The 17,178-nt window shown below is 33.6% G+C and overlaps 1 long non-coding RNA gene across 7 annotated transcripts; it reads right to left on the bottom strand.

Annotated features, from left to right (window-relative positions):
- Positions 1–11,251: 11,251 nt before the first annotated feature.
- On the bottom strand, positions 11,252–15,878 carry LOC114078303. 7 transcript variants are annotated; one of them, XR_003579901.1, is made up of 5 exons: positions 13,113–15,878; positions 12,899–12,997; positions 12,556–12,625; positions 12,317–12,389; positions 11,252–11,481 (listed from the first exon to the last, which is right to left on the bottom strand). It is a non-coding gene; the product is annotated as an uncharacterized LOC114078303 (long non-coding RNA). The 7 variants fall into 7 exon arrangements; XR_003579898.1 differs by having other exon boundaries at positions 12,317–12,625; positions 13,113–13,234; positions 13,393–15,878; XR_003579903.1 differs by having other exon boundaries at positions 12,317–12,625; positions 13,113–13,450; positions 13,804–15,878.
- Between the last annotated feature and the right edge of the window lie 1,300 nt (positions 15,879–17,178).

The following is a 17,178-nucleotide window of genomic DNA, read 5'->3' as shown; positions in this document are numbered from 1 at the left end:
TTACATAAATATGATTTATTTATGTCATCACCAATTTAATTAAAGGTTTCAGAGTACTTTTTCCTACACCACTGAGTCTTCCCAATTCCAATATCGGGGTAAAAGTTATGCCCAAAATAGTGAAGTATTGTCCATTTTGGGTGTTTTTTCTTTTAAAGAATGGAACGAAGGTCCATTGAGTGAGTCGCTAAGTGCCCTTGGTGAACAATGTGTGTCAAAGGTCTGTCTACAACGTGGGAAAGGTAACTTTTAAGTTTTAAGTTGGGTTCTTTATGTAGTCTTCCTAAAACATGAACCAATATTTTCCCATTCTATTCCTAATATTCAGACTTTTATAACCTAAATTTCTTCAATTAGTTCACTCAAATTAGAATATAAATAAAACCCATCTTCTCTCAAAATATAACTCTCTAAGCTCAAGAATAAGAAAAAACCATTGTAGTTAGGTTTTGTAGATTCTAGATGTTATTCCCCAAAATTTGTAAATATTATTAATTAAGGTATGTGAGATATTTATTCATGGTTAGCCATCACCAAGAAACCACTTCATCTATGTTTTCATATTCCCCATATTCTAGGTTTTCATACAAAGCAGGGGTCACCATCTAAAAATGTTTCAACTGATAAATTATGATTGTTTATGATTGAATATGTTCAATTATGGGTGAATTCATTGTATATTAATAGTTTTTGAAGAAATATCCATATACCGATGTTCTTCCACTTTTTTCCTCAATCTTTAGACATTTTGTGGATTGTCTGATGTGTATAGGTTGATAGTCTAGAATTTCTATATTGATTAGGTGATTTTACAATGAAGTTACTCTATCTCTCATCCTCTATTTCTAAAGGTTAGGGTTAGGTATTTATGGATGACTTTAGAACAAGATCACCTAGAATTGTATTAATCATAAATAAAACATAATGACATGAATTAACTGTGAAGGTTTGTAGATGAATTTAGGTAATGTCTATGGTTGTCGAATAATTCCCCACAAGACTCATTATTTCTCTTCTTCCTCAAATCTAAACCCTAATATGCTTTGATTAATGAATGAAGGATAAGAATCTAGTATGTTTCTACGTAATTAATTATTGTATTGTGTTGTTGGTTTATGATGTTTTTCTGTCTAAAGTTCCTAGTCTAAGATGATAGACTTTGTCTAGACTCTTGGCTTTGATGTGAAATCTATGAAGGTATGATATGTTGAACTTTCTGTATATGAATGGTTTGATCCACTTATGGTCGAGGTGTTTACTTTTGATGTATGTTGAATTGTACGTAGTTTTATGTGGAAATCCCCTTCCCACATAACCCCTATGTGAGTGTATTATTCTATATATTCCATGAAAGATCTACTTGAATGATGAATGTCTCAATGCCAATTCTAATGAATATTATATGTGTTTATGTACATAGTCTATGACCCTTAAATGAAATATAAGTGAATTGTGCATGAGCTGGGATATTGTAACAACCCAAATAATGGATATACTAAGTGATACTTAATGTGTCAATTATACCTATGATTAGACCAGGGTTCACACAGATTGTTGCGTGTAGAACCTGACTTCGGAACCCTTTCTACATCAAATCTAACTAATTTGGGGAGTTATTTGAGCTAATAAAGGTTTAGTCCAACCATGTAGGGCTCTCGAATACGAAGATTTACTCGAAGGAGTCTTCACCGGACTTAAAAAGAGGAAATCTTAGGTTTGGAGGGTCTAGGGGTAAAATGGTTTTTTTCGAGCCTAAGGGTGATATCATAATTACCCTAAATAAATAATTAATTATTTAATTAATAAGGTTGAGGAACAATTAAGGGAGAGAGAGCCGAATTTGAGCTCTTGATGTGAGGTCTTGCTTCGCTCGGGTTAGAACCTAGGTGGAAGCAATTAATTAATGTCATTTTTATTTAAGCTATTGATTTAATATAATAAATTAATAATTATTATTCATTTTCTGATTTAAAATAAATAACAATCAGATTTTTAATGATTATGAAATCCTTATTTGACTAAGTCCTAAACTAGACTCCTAAGCCTAATATAACTCCTACTATCTCAAGTCTATCTCTCCACTATCACGCTCAATCTCTCTTATTCTTTCTCACATTATTTTTCTCTGCCAAAATAAGATACAAGAGAGGAAAAATAAACCAAGTTCTGTACCCTTGAATAACTCACACGAAATCACAAGAAAACAGACGGTAATCGCACACTAGGCTAAGAGAGGTTGTCATTCTAGTGGAGTTGATATTGAGGAGGCTTGATGTCTTTATGGGTGAAGTTTTTGGGCTACAATTAAAGATGCTAATGCCAAGAAGGTATGGGTTCTTATATTTTGGTCCGTTTCCTAAGAGACACCTTATGGTTCAGAATATTCATTCCGAAAACTAGGATTCTTCCCCGTTGCATGTCCCTGTCACTAGATCACATTGAATCATAGGTTGGTTATGTTTGCTGGGAATAAAAAAAAGGAATTAAACGTTTTTTTGTGATGATTATGTGTTTATATGTATGTTTGGAATTATGTGACTTATGTTTATGTCCCAAAAATGTAACTACGTGTGTATGTGTGTGTTGCCGTGTCTATTGTTCGTGGTTTCGGACTTGAAATGGCATGATAGTTCTTTATACTTCATGTACACATGTTGATGTAAATGTGATGTTCATATTAGTTAAAATGTGGCTGATTTTAGGGATAATCTCTTGTCTATACGAGTTCATTAAAACACAACAAAAACATTTTAAATGCACTACAAAATTCCCCTAAGAACTAAAGGATGCTGAAAAAACAAATTCCAGCTTCTACTGATGAATTTCGGTCAGCAAAGAGGGTTAAAATTGTTGAAAAAAATGAATTAAAACAAGTGAGGCCATGGAGGATTAAACCTGTGACCTCACCATGTTTAAAACCATGAAAATAAAGAAGTAAAAAGAAATGTAGTTAAGGAAATTCGAACCATTGTATTGGCTGGAAAATGTAACTTAAAAGAAAAAAAATAAGAAATGAGAGCAGTGTGATTTGAACCCACCACCTCCTAATCATATTTAAGGAGAAGAATAAAAGAAAAAATAGAGGGAAAGGCGTGTGGGAATCGAACCCACGACCTCCTAGAATATTTTAAGGAGAAAAATTAAAAGAAATTAAAGAGGGGCTGTGGCGGTTCAAACCAACAACCCCTCTGCCAAAGGAGAGAAATTTAAAGACAATGAAAATAAAAAGTAAATAAGGTTGTGGGGGTTGGATCCCATATCCTCTTAGTTCCATAAGGAAAAAAATGAAGAGAGAAAGTAAGGGGAATATAAAATTAAGACATTGGGTCTCGAACTTGGGTCCCCAAGTCGTATGGATCAAACCAAAATGAATAAAAAAAATGTAAGTGTTGTTAAAGATATTTGACAACCGAGTTCCCTTGCCCAAATTCCCTATAGATGGATAAGTCATACCTATGTTAAAAATCTTCAACAATAATGCTGCCCATTTAGATTGAAATTGATATCTTTGCATACATACAAGATGCATAAGTATTTAAATACATAATCTTAGGAAGATATGAATCACTTAAACAAACTATGATTGAAACCTCATGGCTTGTATGTATAGATCCATAAGTCTAGCATATGTTTAAAAATAAGTGAACCTAAGATGTATGTAATGAAATAATGTAACCCTAGAATGGTTAAGTACGAGTGTTAAACACACTAAATGGCCAAGTGCATTGGCATACGATGAAATGATTATTATTTAATGAAATGATGAAACCCTAGAAGGGTTAAGTAAGAGTGTGAAACACACAAATGGACAAGTGCATTGGAATATGATGAAAAGGACATTCACGTAAACATGGGTGAGTAATTATGAAGACCAAATATGCTAATGTTGATGAATGTGGTGACAACATGATATGAGGATAATGTAAAAGATGAGAGAAATCTCAAATGAGCTAAAGTAAGTGTTACCAAAACGAACTCACCTATGAGAGTGTAAAGTAAATGAAGAGACCAGTCTCTATAAATACTCTAATGAAAGTATTAAGATTAACACACTTAATACTAATGATGAGATGATAAATTATCTATTGAGATATGATGTCGTCATACTAGAAGCCAGCTTCCATGACGTACGAGTAGAATATAATAGAATCTTAAACTTAGCACCGATAGACTAGCTATGAGCGGTAATGCCTTTTCTCGGGAAGGGCAGAGGTTCACGTAACTCTTATGATATTATACTGTCCGTCATGCCGGGAATGTGTCTCCTTAAATATCCTAGTCTTCGAACCTATACTATCAATATAGGGATCTGGCGGGGTTCAATTCCCATGTACGCTAGCATGTTTGTGGTCACTTTGGCCGGTGATTCCACATCTTTTTGGTGTGGGGTTTCATGACATTGGATTTCATGATGCTCACATAATCTATATTAGTTAAAGTTAAAGTTCCAAAATGAATGAATGAGGCCAGCCTCAAATGATGCACATAATGAAATGAATGATACCAAAGGTGTTAGGATAGGATAATGAAGAGGTGAGCTAGACTTAATTAATGACTCTAGGTCATTCTTGATCATTGCAGATTGAACCCGATGAAAGTCTTAAACTACATCCTAGGTATAACTTGTGTTTACACTAGCCTATGAATGAAATGAAATAATGTACATATGAATGAATGAAACAGACTCTGTGTTTGCTAAACAAGGCTCCCTAGTTGAGGTCCCATATGTTGATCCCTCTTTTATGGGATGTCTTGATGTCAAGTCAATGATTCCAAGGTCTCATGGTATATGAACGAATGATATGCAAAATTATATGTGTTATATGCAATATGTTATGTGCTATATGCAATATGTTATGTGTTGTGTGCAGTATGATAAGTATAATGATACAAGTTACTCTCATGACATGACTTTCCTAATCAAGATTCGGAATGTTCACTCACTTTCCTAATCAAAATTTGGAAAGCTCACTAACTTTCTGAATCCCAATTTGGAAAGTCCGATGACTTGACTTTCCATAATCATGTTGTTGGGAAGAGCTATTCTTACTAATGCATGTCCTTGGTGTGTGTTTGCATATACCCATACTTAGTACAAGTGTGTACTAACCCTATAAAACTCTAAACATTTAGGTGCAGGCACAGGTGGATGCTAGAGCTATAGGATCAACGTTGTAGTTATCCGGAAGTCAAGCATTCATCCTTACTTGGTAGGCTGTCATGCTTTTGAGTATGCTTTCCCATTTACATTTTAGCTTAGTTGTAGTATTGATATAGTGGAGTATATTACAGTAGCATTATTTTCCCATTTTTGTTCAAGCAATGTATTGGTACTATTTCGTAAGTATGTCTTTATCATTATAATAAATTGTTTCTTTAATTTGATGATTTTAATATTAGATGCTTGATGGTTAACAATTATCTATGTAGTATAAATATTAGTAAGCATTTCACCAACAAAAAGTTTCAAATTTTCCAATAAAATTAACCTAGATAAAGTAAGAATGACGTATGTAGGCTTGTCTTCTACCTCTGAGAGGTCAACGACGCCGTTCTTGTCTGGGGTCAAGATTCCAGTCGTGACAGATATGTTGTACATGTTATTAACTCTCTAGAAGGGAAGTGTCTATAATTATAATGTTGTTGTTGTTGTGTCATTTTAAGGACTACTATGCACACAAACACATCATGCATAAATATGAATATGATGTGTGGATGGTGTCAATTTAAAGGCTAGTAATTATATGCATCTTTGCATACTATTATGCGTGAAATGTAAATGACCATGAAGATATGACTATGATATGAACATGAATGTTGTTAGATGATGATTAATGTGTTGTTATGATGAATTGAAGGTAATTCTCACGTACACTATATGATTATATTATGAAATATAAATGATCACCTGATGTTGGTTTTATGATGAAAGCTCATTTTCATCTTAGAAACCCCTGAGCTATATTATATACGAGGAATTAAGTCCCTAATGTGTTCTTTATGAACTATTTTTAAGAAAAGGCTTAAAAATACTTTTATAATACAATTTTAGTTAGAACCGAGGGAACATGAAAATGAGATGGAGAAGCTTACGACTAGATTATTTGACCACTCATATAAGCACCTTATACGTTAGCAAGTCCAGGTTCCCAATATATGTGTGGATTCATGAGATGAAAACCTTCTACATTAGCAAGTATGCATTTCTAGTAGTAATCTCCTTGTTCCATAACTACATGCCCCCGTAGGTCTTAGCTAGTGGATCCACATAGAAGCTATTATTTATGTATGCCCGTACCATAGCAAGTAGGACACTCTCATTTAGGTGTGGGAGGTAGACATCAGAATGTATATAGCTCACATGGACTATGTCGATTATGACAGTGTTTCTCCAGTTCTTAAAATAGGAATGAATATAAGAACATGAATTCTAACTAGGTTGCTTGAGGGATACTACTTAGTGTAGGGGATGGTATCGGATGTTACTTATTCATTACACAAATAGGTCTGAAGAGGGGTTCTAGTGTGTGTTATTCATGATGGTTACTTATAAATGATGTTATATTTGGTTTACTTATTACGATTACTGATGAAGTAAGTGACTATGCTTATGACTTCTTGATGGTTTGCTTAGTGTATGTGGGATTTTGGGACATTATATATACATTAAATAAGTGAACTTCTGAATGGGTTATGGGGATTGTTTACTTATGATATGAAGTATATGAAATATGAATAAGGTGTATAATATGAATATGTTCCACGAAGTATAAATAATGACTCCTCTTGGAAATGTTCTTAGAATGAGGGGTATTATATGATGCATTATGAGTAATGCATTGTTTCATTAGCATTTTTATAGACTTTCCTTAATATGAGTTAGTGTTACGAATATCTCTTCATTATTTGTATGAACTATGAATGAGACTAATGTATGATATGGATGGGCATGGTGATCCAAAGGTGGTACTTAGTGTAGATATGGTTATGAGACGGTCTACATATGGCACAAGTGCAACCTAGGGTTGCTAATGTGATTACTCTATTATGATGTAATGATCTAAATAACGGACTACGTAACAATATTATAACTTGTAATGTTTGATATTGCATTAAGACTATGTTAAGAGACTTTTCTTAAGACGATGTTATTATCCTTTGTGCGTAAACGAACTATATCTGAGTTGTTTATGTCTTGTGATTTTCCAATTCTTTCAATATGGTGTACAAAAGTTCATAAAGCATGTTTTCAACTAAATTCCCCTTTCAAGTATTTTTAAAATGTTTTTATGATTGGCCTCCATTGTCACGACCTACAAGTACATCCTAGAATTTAGGGTTATGAGACGGTCTACGTATGACACAAGTGCAACCTAGGGTTACTAATGTGATTACTCTATTATGATGTAATGATCTAAATAACGGACTACGTAACAATATTATATTTTGTTATGTTTGATATTGCATTAAGAGTATGTTAAGAGACTTTTCTTAAGACAATGTTATAATCCTTTTGTGCTTTAATGAACTATATCTGAGTTGTTTATGTCTTGTGATTTTCCAATTCTTTCAAGATGGTGTACAGAAGTGCATAAAGCATGTTTTCAACTAAATGTCCCCTTTCAAGTAGTTTTGAAATGTTTTTATGATTGGCCTCCACTGTCACGACCTTAAAGTTCATCCTAGAATTTAGGGCAACCTTTGGTTTGCAACACGGCATAGTCGACCTCTCGGAGGTCTTATACAAGCCACTTGACTTCATTACATAACATCATGACTAAATGGAGGGAATTCAAAAATTTTCTTAAAACATAAACCAAAAGTTCTTTCATAAAAGAGGAAGCATCTCTAATAACATTATCTCAAAAACCATCTAACTTTTACATGAATGAAACATTTTGGGAGGCATCCCACATAAAATCTAAAATATAAAGAAAGACATCAAGGAATATAAAGGTTCGTCCTAGAAGCTATGAGGACTCACCAATTCTTCCATTGTTAGAGACCTCAGAACTCTACCCTTCAGGCAACTCAATTTTCACAAGACCTTACATGGACAACATATAGAAAATATGAGTTATTACGCTATGTACTAATTATGGAAACTATCAGACAAAACATAAGATATCTCAAAAGTTTATTCAATAATAGCCATAATTATAAGAGATAAAAACATAAACATAAATGACTATCATAAACATAATAAAGCATCATAACTCATATAAGAGTTCATACTTACTTACTTGTCTTTATTACTCAAGTGAAGTATATCACAAGCTATCTCCAAGTATACTTCGTGCAAGGATAAGGTAGCATCCCATACTACTACCAAATCTAAGTACCTCTATTCAGTCATTCTTGATCATATTATACTATCGTAATTAAGACCTATGTTTTTCATAGTAAAGAGTACTATACCTATGTGGGTATCTCAAACATGCTTGTGCAATGTACATAAGGTAGCCCATATTACCCTACACACTAAACCTATCTTGAAAATCATCCTTAATATGTTCACCCTCCCTAGCCTAATCATTACATCACTTGATCTATTAAGATTCTCTATCTTTAGTCTACTATACTAAGGAAGGAAACTCTAGTCCAATCCTATCGTCAATCTCCTCCTTCATTAGTGACCCTAGGTTATACCTTTTACAATGCACTGATGATACCCCATGAGACCATTCATGCAAAGTACTATTTATGGATCCTTTCTTTATTACTTATTACTTTCGAGCTTAGCCCCTATCATTATCTTATGACCACTATGAGATATACTTCATTAAGTATGTCTAAGTTCCTTAATCATATGGATCCGACGAGATAGTTTTTAAGGTAAGTCTTGATCCATTGATCATGAACACTAAGAGATACCCCTTACGTATGTTTAAGTCCATTCATACATTATGAAAAATATGTGATACCCCTTGGGCATGTGTAAGTTAATTCTTTGCTTATAAACAGTACGATATACCGCTTGGGCATATCTATTTTCACTCATTCCTCATGAACACTGCGAGATGCTTCTCAAGAATATCTATGTTCATAGGATATGGATATATCTACTAACATACCTTGACTCTACAACGTGAAGGAATCCCGCCTTTTGAGACCTAATGGATTAGTCATCACAACAACTAGTTGTGGATCTATATTAATTGATCATGATTAAATCATCTAAGCATGAACTTGACTAGGTTTGATGAATTGGGATCGGTCTTGATTGAATTGAATCCTAAAGTATTAATATGGCTATATTCACCTAGTATTAAAAAATGTGAGAATAAAGATAAGCCTAAAAGGCTCTATAATCTACTTATGAATCAAGATATAATGAATTGATGAAAAATGAACCTTAATATGGTTGTGTTGTATGTATATCTATGTTTATTGATAGGATAAGGGGTTGTATGATGTACCGTGGTTTCACAATACTTTCAATGCTTTTTCTTTATGTTTAGTGTGTGTCTAAGGCCTTTTTGTAGTAGTTTTAACGTATTTTTATCTTTGTTTTCAGGAAAACTACCCAGAATAAGAAAGCAAAAGAGCTGTGCTGAAATTGCAGAAGTGATAACCTACGGAGACATCGACGGTCCCTCATATCCTCGACCAAGTGTGGGTCTATCGACGGTCCGTTATATTTGAAGAAAAATTCTCGTAAAGGAAAATCGGGATATTCTGACCAAGTGTGGGCTATTTAAGCTATCAACAGACCGTCATATAATCGACGGACCGTCCTGCACATCTGTCATTGGTAACAGAGAGTAGCCCTAGTACCTGTCTTGAAAAGAATCTAAGTGTGGGAAATGGAAGCCATCGACGGACCGTGTGCACTCAACGGAATGTCATCCTAGTCCGTCGATGGTAACAGTGAGTTGTAGAAGAAAGCACTTGAAAAAGATTGTAAGTGCAAAATGAAGGAAGGGCTCGAAAAAAATTGTAAGTGTGAAACGAAGGAAGGGCTCGACGGTCCGTCGGTCCAGTCATCGACACAGACGTGTTTTTGGGCAGATTTTTCATAAATAGATTCCTTCTTATGTTAGGACTTATTTTTCATAAATACTGGTAAAAACCTCTTTTTTGAGGTTAGACTCTTGGTTATTTTTTTTCCTGTAAAATTGGTTGTTGAATATTGGGTTTTGGAAAATACTTCATTTTTTCGGAATCGATTATTTCAATATTTGCTTGAATTTAAGTGATTTTCTAGATTTTCTTCAATCTCATCAAAGTAAGTACATGAATTTTTGTTTAATCAATATGAATTGTTTAATTTTTAACATGCATAACTGGGGTTGTGGGAATCATGGTTAAATAACAAGGTAATAACAAGCTAAAATAAAAATTCTAGAATAGTGTTTTGCATGTATCGATAATTCTTTCATTTAGAAGTCTTTTAAACTAGTGCACGCGTAAGAACTCGCCTTGTTCCTACTTGTGAGACCAAGGAGGTAGATAATAAGAAAAGAATTATCCATGTAGGTTTAGTACGCAGTATCTAATAGGCTAGTGTAGATTGGTGCGAAGTAACAACTAAGTCATACATCGATTATGATACATAATATGAGGTAAAGGTAAGGTATAGTAAATCATACACATGTAGACGGACAAAGGTGTGGAGTGAAATTCAGTAGTTGCCAGACCAAGGAATTAGGGATACATAACTTACCACTTTGTATGCAACATACTAGCAAAGTATTGTTATACCTACAATTACCGCGTTATGAACCTGTGTGGAAAACTTATTCCCTAGTTAATCTCATTACTTGATATTATACCTACAATTACCGCGTTATGAACCTGTGTGGAAAACTTATTCCCTAGTTAATCTCATTACTTGATAAATATCAAAGAGTCATACTTCACAACAAAAAACTGTTCAAATTCCGGGGGTTAAAATAATATATTGCTGCATTTAGTAACCACCACAATTCGTCGTTGCGATAGTTGCGTAAAACCCTGCTGTTAGGTTTGTCAAAATCATGTCGCGGGGTTTTTTCACAAACCCCTGGTACCAGTAGCAGGGGTTTATCAGCGGGGGTTTTTGTTCCAATAAATTGATATAAATAAACTTGCATTTCATATTCTGGGAATCAAAAACCCTACAATTTGTGAGCTTGGGAGTCGAAAACCCCCCACAATTTATGAATTTCACATTAAAATTAAAAGGAGTTTTCAACCCCTGCAATTCATGAACATGTAAGTTTTTACAGCATTCTGCATGTTTTGTTAAATTCTAAATATTAATGACTAATTAACGTAAAAGGAAATATTAGGATTAAGAAATAAAACATATTTCAAACACAAAAAAAAAAAGTTTTACAAGCTATATTGAAACATGTGGTTCACCCCAACCATTAAAATTACAAGGAACTTGAATTCACTAAGAAATTCTTGGTTAATCTTTCTTTTATTGTTGAAAAGTCTACACTAGCAATCCATGATTAAGAAAGGACCTGCAACAGTTCATGGAACATAACCTTGCTGCAAAATAAAATACACAATAAATGGGTATTGAAGGAGATAACTTTAGCCTTAGAAATAGGGTGTTGTCATGTTGTTCTGAGTCACGGAGTAAGACATAAACCCCTTTGGGTTTCTGCTCAAAAATAAAAAGCTTAAATTGGATAAAAGACGAAAGAATGGCTTCAGCGTATTTAAGCATGGTCCCAAAATAATAAAACTTCAATTGGATTGAAGAAAAAGAACGGTTCAGTGTATTTAAGAATTGGAGAAGCTCACATATGAATTACTGACTTCCTAAATCGCTTCTCTGATGTTGTTTCATCTCAAGATTCCAACACTCTATGCCTTATTTTCTCTATCTCTTCAAATTCTAGTTTTCTCCTTTCTCTATCCGATGCCCTCATTACTTTTCAAGATGCTAGCAGAGTAATAAGAAAGGTTGATAAATACGTTCAATATGCATATATACTAATCCCTCTATTTCATGCCTTACAAAGTTATGGACTCAAAAACTTTGTTGAATCTTACCTATGAATCAGCTTGGGATTTGGAAGTCCTTCATGCCATTGCCTATGAATCTATAATTCTAGCAAAAAGGGCAAATACAGAGTTGACTTCTAATGGAAAAACTGCTTAAAAGTTGAAAGGGCCTAGCTCATTTCTCATGGTAGTATTTGGAGTCCTTGCTGGAAAAGGATAAAAAACGTGTTGGAGCTTTGTATGTGACTTTCAAGCTTTTCAAAATTTAGTTTAAGCTCGGAACAGTACATTTGTGTAAAAATGTTACAAGAAGCATTGACACTGCACACATTTTCTATTTCGAGAAGTTTCTCATAGGGATAAGGTTACTTACAGTATCTGAACAACTATGTTCATAATGGACTGGGATATAACCAATTTGCTTAATGGTGCAGTAGTTGGCTCCCCTTGGTTAAGCATCACATATTCAAGCAAAGTGTGAGGTTAGTAATTATTTATGCGCTTCTCCACATGGACGTTTGTATACAAATTACAAACACAATTTATCTAGTGATCAAACAAACTAAATGAGAATACCACTTTGATAAACAATTGGCAACCTAAATCTTTTACCTTCTTTGAAATGGCAAGTGTTATTTGTTCCGTTATACTAATTTCAGCCTGTAATCACGGAGAAATCGACCTGAAGCACAATGTATGACTTTAAGAATGTTTCAATATGTTTTAATGAAAACAATCCATCAATATATGCTGTCAGCACGAGTATAGGCAAAAAGATCTATAAGATGCATAATATCTCCACCAAATTTAAATTATGTCATGAGTGAGATGTCATCGAACTGTTTAATTCTTTCCCTTATTGATACAATTTGTATGCTTTTTACATATTGTTAGACGTAGCTCGTATACCAAAATGATTGAGAACTTTACTCTACAAAAGAAAGTCTAGACTTACTTCTTCAGAATTAAAGAACAAGAACATATGCTCAACTAAGGACCCCCCAGGTAACTTAAGCGATGCAACAAGCCTCGCAAGTACCACATCAATTGTCCCCTGCAGCATTAAGGTAAGTAATGAATACTTAGTTGTTATGTGATTGTTAGGTCACAAATTAAAGTAGCGAAAAAAATATCTTAAAAAGTATAAGATAAGTTTGCACAATACAAACCTAACGTGGTTTGGTCCTTATGCAGAATCAGTGCACTAGAATGTTGACATTCTTCTTTTCCACCATATAAGAACCCTCAAACTGATATGATTATCAAGCACTTCAGCTTATATTTCACGTCACTACAAATGAAATATTGCGCTTCATCTGTTATGCTATGTAAATCTATTTTTCTAACTTCATGTTAAACTTCAAACTACTTATAATATTGAACGGTTGAGTTCCACAACTCAGTTTATAAAAAAATCGAGAAAACGTGAAACGAGAAAAGAAAATTCACTGGTCACATAGCCTGGCAAGGTGACAAATGAAAAACATTCATGATCTTTTCTTCTTGCCTGGTCAAATCTTGTTATTAACGAACCAAAAAAACAAAAAGATATCAACCTTAGAATGAGCAATCCTCATTCCTTGGCGTGCTTAAACAAGATTCCAGTTTCCCAACATTTTGATATCTCTAATATTATTTATTAAGGTAGTAAGACAACACAATGACAAAGAACAAGAGAGACAACAATCACTTTAAGTTTAGTATTAGGCAACATTAATATTGGCCAAAGATAGAGAAGAATAAGAAAATGCCTCGTTTTTAGCATAACGAAATATCAAATTTGAATAAAGTAAAGTGCAAAGTACCCGGTACCTTTACTCTCACACTCACCCTTGAGAAAAGTAGCAATAATAAACTCACCATGAATCGATAACTTTGAGTACATTTGTCTGATGACCAGCTTTAACATGATTTCAACTTTGCTTGAAACACATACATCTTTGAAAATCTACAACACAGAATCTCATAGTAGTCTTACTCATGTTTAAGTCACTATAGCTAAAACTCGAAGAAAATGTAATTTTTCTTCACATAAATACTGTACAAAGATTCCATTGTTCTTTCTTTCTTTTACAATTATAGTTACAAGTCACGTAGAAAGGCATTCATAATAATATTATTACATAAAATCCAGTTTTTTGAAATGTTTGTCAATATAACAAGTACTTCTCTTATAATTTAAGTAAGTTTCAAATTACTTAATGAAGAAGAAAGTAAAAAGGACTTTTAAATTATGTGATGTTAAACTAAAGATATATTGAATAAGAAGATAGATATTTTAATTGCACTTAATCAAATTCATGTAATATTGAATTTACCCCTTTTGGAGCTTTTTAAAAAAATTTCAAGAATCTTACAACCTATAAATAGGAAGAAAAATGATCGATATACCATTTAAGAAGGGGATAGGGAGGACGGACTGCGAGAGTTATCCATCGACATTTTCATATTTCTATGGTCATGACACTAAACTCTACCTGTAAGCGAGTAATACCAAATTCAACAACCTACACAACCTATAAAGCACAATATGTAAGAAATATGTATTGTATTTTTACATATACAATTAAGCATATAAGGGTCGATCACCAGGAAATCGAAATCATTCATTTATTTTTTTTTCATCCATTTAGAGATTGTTTGTCTTCAATTTTCTATGGATTATATTATTTTTGTGCAGAAAATCGTATAGACTTTCACCAGAAATAAATTATGCATAGAAAGTAACACAAAATATAGATGAGAGTAGTATATTCCAGTGAAAGCTTAAACTGGACAATTAATCGTTACTTGAGATTGTACATAGGTGTGAAAGTTTTTTACATGAACCAAAAAATGAAAAGATTCTTGTGGCGGAATTTCTCCTTAGTACTTTAATGAAGTTAGGTGTTGCACAATACACCTAGACACACATATAGAAGGTTATGGTAAAATTGCACTAACTAAACATGAATAATGCAAACCTTCGAGATTTTTTTGATACATCAAATAATTTTAAAACAAAGTAAATTATAAATTAACAAATTTAAACAGTAACCTAAGGAAACATATGAGGATAAAACATTCAAGAAAATCTACAAATGACCCTATTGATAGTTAATCTCAGGACCTATTCTCAGTCCAACCATTTGATTAGAAGATATTGTTCCTGTGTTGCCTTGAGAAGTAAAAGTAAACATGAAGAACAAACCTAAACGCAAAAACAATTACAGTAGACTAATGTCATAACTGTAGCAAAATCAACCGTCCAACAAACGCATGCCAGAGCTTCATACACATTGATGCCATAGGCAGCAAAGTTGACGACATTAAATCCAAACTTGAAGACGCTCTACTGACGATACATTCCAATTAGGAAAAAACTAATATATTACAATACACATCTAAAAATTTTCTAGAACAATTCAATGTTTGAAAAAATACCTCAATTTGATTTTCTGATTGAAAATGCATGGGGGAGAGAACTCAAAAACTCATCTTCTAGGCTTTCGATGTCTTAATTAGGGCAAAATCATAAAATTGAGAGAATTGAGAATAGAAAGGAGAAGAGAAGTATGAGTGAAAAGCATTGGGATTTTATTTGGGGATTGTATTATAGATGAAGATGCTAACAAGCCAAAGAATAGCATACAAAACATTTACTACACAGACTTGCTATTAGAAACCTTCCAAAAGTTTCTCTAAGATAGAAAGCTCAAATATAGAATGAACCATACTCCCACTTCATGAATTAAGCATAGAACGAACCACCATCGTCGCCTCTGACCAATATTGTGGAAGAAGACGGTTGTTGCTCTACCACAATGGATTCAATAAATCATATCTTTCCGTCCATCATCAAAAACCCTAACTTTAGCTCCACCCCATTGATAATTAAAGTAGTTTAGACCAAATTTTAGGTAGAAAATATATGTAATTGATTTCTCTTTACTCGATAAAAGAATGACCAGTAACTGTAATATTATTAAATTTTAATATTTAGAATAATGGGAGTTAACAAATCTAGCTAATTTTGCCCAATCTATAAGGGTTAACTAAACCTCCTTATTATGATGCAATTATTGTGGGTGAGTTGACATGCCTAATAAAACCTTTGAAATTTAGGTATATTTTTGTAGTACTTGCTAATTGTTTACTTAGAAATATTTAATTCCTCTTGTTATTTAAAACCCCCCTTTTAACTACCTATTTTCGGAAAGGACATGATTAAATCGAAGAAATTATAGGTTAAAGTTAGGTCTAAATCATTTTCCTCGTGAGTTCGACCCCAACCTCATAGTTGGGTTCTTTACTTGATACAACTGCTTATACTTCTTTATGAGAAGTAAATTTGAGCGTATCAAATTTTTGTGCCACTACCGGGGAAATTGGATTTTAGATTCACTTTAAGTACATTACCAAAATTTAGTCAACAATTTCCTAATTTTAGTTTTTCTTTCTATTTTTATCTCTCGAAGGTCTAGCTTTAGTTATGACAAGTACACGGAGTCGAGGAGAAGCAATACTTCCACTTTATCCATAAGTAAATCCAACACTTCGCAGAATGAATATTCAAAAAAATCCTTCATTTATCGATTATAATATCAACCCTCAATTTCCCCCGTCGGTTGATGCTCTTTATCAAGTGGTTGTTTATACTCTGGCAAAGATAATCCGAGGAGAAAACCTCCCGCCCCACGCCCTCAATAGTACTATAGGGGAAATGTTATCATCACTTACTCTGATGGTCCACTTGTCCTACCTCCTCTACCATAGAGTCATACTATTATGGTAACTAGTAGTCAGATGAAAATGCTCACAGCTAGAGTTTTGTTTTCAGGACTATCTTTTGAGGACCCACATGCTCACATCGCCAAAGTGTGGTAGGTGTGTAAGAGTTGTGTGGGGAGGCCTGATTTGACCATAGACATCATTGGGTCAGGAGTGTTCCCTCTCTCACTAAAGGGAGAGACTACTATATGGTTCACCAAGGTTCCCTATAACTCAATCGATACTGTAATCAATTAAGGGATGTGTTCTTAGCACGTTACTACCCAGTGTCTAACAAGCTAAACCAAGAATATAAGGCGAACAATTTTGTGGCACTACCGGTAGAATCGATCGATAGTTCTTGGGATAGGTTAACCTCGTTCTTGAGAAGGTCCCCAATCACTGCATCGGTCATGAGTCACTGAAAGAGTAATTCTATCGGGGACAAGATGATAATAATAAAGCAGTACTAGATACGATAGAGGG

This window comes from Solanum pennellii, chromosome 8 (assembly GCF_001406875.1).
Source record: "Solanum pennellii chromosome 8, SPENNV200".
NCBI classification, from domain to species: Eukaryota; Viridiplantae; Streptophyta; class Magnoliopsida; order Solanales; family Solanaceae; genus Solanum; species Solanum pennellii.
This window is presented reverse-complemented; position numbering and strand designations above follow the sequence as displayed.